This window comes from Schistocerca gregaria, chromosome 2 (genome assembly GCF_023897955.1).
Source record: "Schistocerca gregaria isolate iqSchGreg1 chromosome 2, iqSchGreg1.2, whole genome shotgun sequence".
Lineage (NCBI taxonomy): Eukaryota > Metazoa > Arthropoda > Insecta > Orthoptera > Acrididae > Schistocerca > Schistocerca gregaria.
The window spans coordinates 217,771,179-217,776,105 of record NC_064921.1 but is presented as its reverse complement, the minus strand read 5'-3'; positions in this window follow the sequence as shown (position 1 = coordinate 217,776,105).

Below are 4,927 nucleotides of genomic sequence, written 5' to 3'. Positions count from 1 at the left end.
ATAAAAAATAAACTTGCTCGTACTTTCCGTATTCGCTCATATTTCTACGATATCATCCTAGATCAAATACTTACTCACACATTATTTGCTAGAAAGTGTGCCCTTTCATCGATTTCCGCAATCAGCCATTACAAAATTCAGGCACATACCTGAACACTTGACTACTTATCTTTCCATCAATTTTATCTGCAATTGGTAACTGACATCAGCTGCTTCACTAATGACTTCAAAAACTAAGAAACGCTACATTTGACACACTTTTAAAACTATCATCTCGCAGTATATCTGTCTGTCGAAATTTATTTCCAAGTATTGGACATGTATCAAATGTATTTCTTGCACGCACGTGGTCAGTATAAAGGCACAAAGGAGAAAACCTTCTGGAGTAACTGCTTCTCAAAGTAAGAGATCATTCGTGACTCACAGGCGGTGCTTGACGTCCTGTCATCCGCATCAAGAACATAGAGGAGGCACGGTACTCTCTCTGAAGTGCTAAGATTTACGCATGCTCTGTATAACGTTCAAGACCTCTCTGTTTCACAGTTGAACGCAGAGAGAACAAGGGAGATTACGAATGGTAGACATAAACCACGACGTGAGTGTAAGAAATTATCGTTGCTCAGCTTCTAATCGAAATTACAGAATGTGGTACACAGAAGATGTAAATGAAAGATTTTCGGCATTCGTTATAAATATTATAATGACGCATGCAGATTTGAATACTTACTTTACATGATTCCCCATTTTCGACAAAGAAAATGGTACACAGTGAGCATTCTAGATGTGTTTCTAAAGGATGAATTTCCTTGTTCAAGGTAAAATAACTGCATTAAAGAATAGAATAATGTGTTGACCTTACCGAGTGCAATATTTTCTTCGCACCACTACCAAGAGAGAGCAAATCTAACGGCTAGAGACGGTACCTTAGGTTACAAAAGTGGTTTTTCTTTCTCTAAGTGATGGAAGGAATTGCATTCGTGATTGTAACTGCGACGTGGATCCACAGGATAAGAAGAGCTTGTGTCATATGCAGCGGAGTACTCTGTCTTAGTTTTCGTGATAAATCGGCGAGTAAGCTGTGAGTATAGAGAAAAAAATAGTTCGTTGAAATCGCAGATTGTACGTAAAGTAGTGGTAGAAAGGATTACATTGGCGGCTGGGAGTGGTGGCGTCCTCCTGCAATCTGGCGACCTGGAGGCCGGGTGTAGTGGATAGTCTGAGGATGGGGGTACTGTTTCACAGCATCCATTGTTGATGTGGGGCATCAGATGGAGTACGACGCGCTTATATGTACGACGACGAACATATTTCCGATGGCGTGTCAAGTCCTATTTTTCGATTTTTAGTTGGGTGGGATGGCCTTCCCTGAGTTCATTCTTCCATACGTCTTCCACACCATCAACCAGATAGTTCGCATCGTGGATGACGACAATTCTTTGCTAAAACATTGCAGTGCCCTGTGGGAGACGGGCTAGTGCACTGTGTTTTTGGTCTCTCGTGGCCAGACTCTAAGCATCAGCATTTGAAGTGTTGCATATCCTACAGGTAACCACTCATGGTGTTCGACCTACATGTATGCAATGAGCTACTCGTAATCTTTGTATGTATTTGTAGTAGTGTGGTGTTTGTTAAGCATATCTTATGTTCCTGTACGTGTGTCTTAGAAATCGAAAAAATTCAGAATGTTTCCTGTGACATCATACATTACTTTATGTTTTCCGAGACTTTACCATGTCGTGTCTATTTTTACGAATATGAGACTGTACACACTATGGTATCACAACCACTGTAGTAATGTAGGGTATGCGTAGCTATCGTTTATTGTGTTTACCTATTGCAGTGTGTTACCTGTTTACAATTTAAAGTCCTTTTAACAGCTTATTTTTCGATAAATAAGGGTTTTCATTATATATTCATGTATCTTTACTGCTAGATCATAGATAATATTGAACAATAATAATACTGAACAACCGATTGAAGTTTGGAAAATATGGGCAAATATGGAACATGTTAAAAATGTGGAAAAATAGGCAAAAAATTGAAACTATGACAAAAATGGAAATCATGGAGAAGATGTAAAATGTGGAATACATGGAAACTGAGAGTCTCTAGATTTTGGTTAAATTTAATTTGTTATTCACAAATACCCATTCGTTGGTCGCTGCCCTTGACCTCAGTGACGAAACTCACATAATTATAATAACAAAAATTATTTATAAGACAAACCTGATGGTTCTCGACCTTTGGTGCCCAAACATCGAATGGAGCATGCCACACAACTTCTCCAGCAATAAAAAAGTATAACTGGGAGGATAAGGGGGGTGGCAGGGGACTCCAGCTCAAAGGTGACAGAGGAAGTGTGCTAATCGGGTGAAGATTGATTTGAAATGACGGTGTGAAAGGTGTGTGGGGAGGCCTGCTGAAGACGATTTGAAGGGGGGGGGGGGCGATGGAAAGGGGTGCATGGACACAATAAGGAAGCTGATACTCAAGGTCAAGGTGATATCGTTTGCCCAGCTGCCTCAGGTGTATGGTTTAGGGTGGGGGTGACTTTAAATATGCCTCATGACGCTTCTCTTATGTTCAAGTGTAACCCGACATTGAAAGTCCTTATCATGTTTATAGCTAGGCCTGGGGAAGTGGTATATGTTTCATTTACCTCACCTCATTGTTCACCATGACACTGGAATTCATTTTATGGTTAAATATCATCAAGGTTTAATGGTCAAATGTAGATATAGACTCATACGGTCACTAGTTAACCACTGCTTATCAGTTACAGCATTGTATACTATCTCCAGAAGTGATTCACCATCCGTTGTTTACCTGGTCCAGAACTGTACTCAGTGAATAATCTCATCTAAAAGGATTTCTCTTTATCTACACTACTGCTATATAATCCCTGCAGGTTTAAGTGTCATTAACGTTTTTCTTTGTCACTTAGGATTAAAAGGCCAATGTGTTATTTGACCCACGTGTTATTTGCCACTTACACATTACACAAATTTGATGTATTTTCTGCATATACATTTTAGACCGAGCGAGATCGCGCAGTAGTTAGCACACTGGACTCGCATTCGAGAAGACGACCGTTCAGCCCCTCGTTTGGTCATCCTGGTTTAGGTTTCCCTTGGTTTTCCAAAACCGCTAAAGGTAATGCCGGGGTTGATTCTTCTAAAGGACACTGACGCTTTCCGTCTTCATCCTTTCCTAATCCGAGCTTGTGCCCCGTCTCTAATGACCAAGTTATCTCCTCTTCCTCCTCCGGTCATACTAAGCACAAGTATTTTCATAGGCCAACAATGTATAAATTAACAGAACATTAAACATCCACATTTGAGATTGATTATGAATGGACTGTGAAACGTGTATTAGGAATTCTTTCCAGTTATTTACTTTTCTAACCCACTGGCTTATACAGCCGGCTCACCCGCAGTTTCCAAGTTCGTTATTACGTTTCCGGCTGTAAGGATAATGACCGATTATAGATGGACCACTGGAGAGCTGAGAAATCAATGTGTTTAGCTGTTTATAACATACTCCATTTCTTTCTATATTTCGCAAGCTATAAGTAGTCGTTTTCTGGATATTTTAGATATATCTCTGCCAATCCCGTCAAGAAAACACCCTCCAGAGGTTGTACAGTGTGCAGAGCAAGGAAGAAGATAAGTGATACACGACATGAATGTGTCAAATGTGTAGTGGTGTTGAACATGTCTGTATTTTTTCAGGTTCACCAAACGAACAAAATCATCTAAAACCGTATTATCTTCACTACTCATCACTAAAATACATAGTAAGGATAGCTTTATTAAATGTTCCTATAAAAAATATATAAGTTGAGAAAAGTGTATAAAACGAGAGGTGTTAATTTTCGTAAATTTAAATAGAAAATATAGGGTCGACTATGGAGAAATATATTAGAAAGTGAAGGGGATAATAGAAAAATTGATAAGCTACCTGTTGAAAAGAGACATTCAGACTTAGGAATCGATCTACATTTATCTTAAAGGAAGGAAACATGATTAACGTCTACACAATTTGTCACTTCAAGCTGAAGTACAGCAGAATATGCATGTTCGAAGATACTAAGTACAAGTATTTTCATAGGGGGACAATGTGTAAATTAGCAGAGCAGAAAATATTATTTCGCTCCAACACCCACATTGTAGATTGATTACGAATGGGTTGTAAAACGTGTATCAGAAATTATTTCCAGTTATTAACTTTCTACACAAAGACAAAGGAAACTCTTGGATGTACATGGTAAGAAATGATTTCATGTATAGTCAGTTAAAAAACCAAGCCACGTATGTAACATATATCCCTTGTATCTTCTTCAAAAGTGTTTTCCCTCTTTGACTGCAAACATAATAGCTGATAACGGGTGACCGAATTGTCCAATCTGACCATTATTTCATATCTGTGTCAATCGCCCATCGTAGCTGTTATGAGTTTTTTCTTGATGGTTATCGTCTTTATTGTGTATAAGGGTCCCTGTATGTACACTCTAAGTAACGTTTACTCGATGATTGTCAAAGAGCGGACAGGTTTTACAGATGTTTATCTGATGCACTCTAGAGAACCAGTTATTTTAGTCCTTACGTCTACCAGTTAACAATTGTGGATAACTTCGTACTTCAGCTAACAACGAACACATGCCCTGGAGAAGCTAATCAATCCGTGGTTCAGTGGTAGTCTCTGAAAAGTTACTGAAAACCTAACCTCATGCATAAAAGTGCTTATAATTTTACGCGTGTCGAATGCTTTCGCTGTCTTTTCTAGGGTCAACGAAATAGTTCTTATATCACTTTGTCTTTTTACTGCGGCAGTACCACCAACCTCAGGCGCCACTCTAAAACTCGCACTGACAACATCATACAAACAATTGGAACACCTGCAATTATTCTTTACTAATGAAGATATC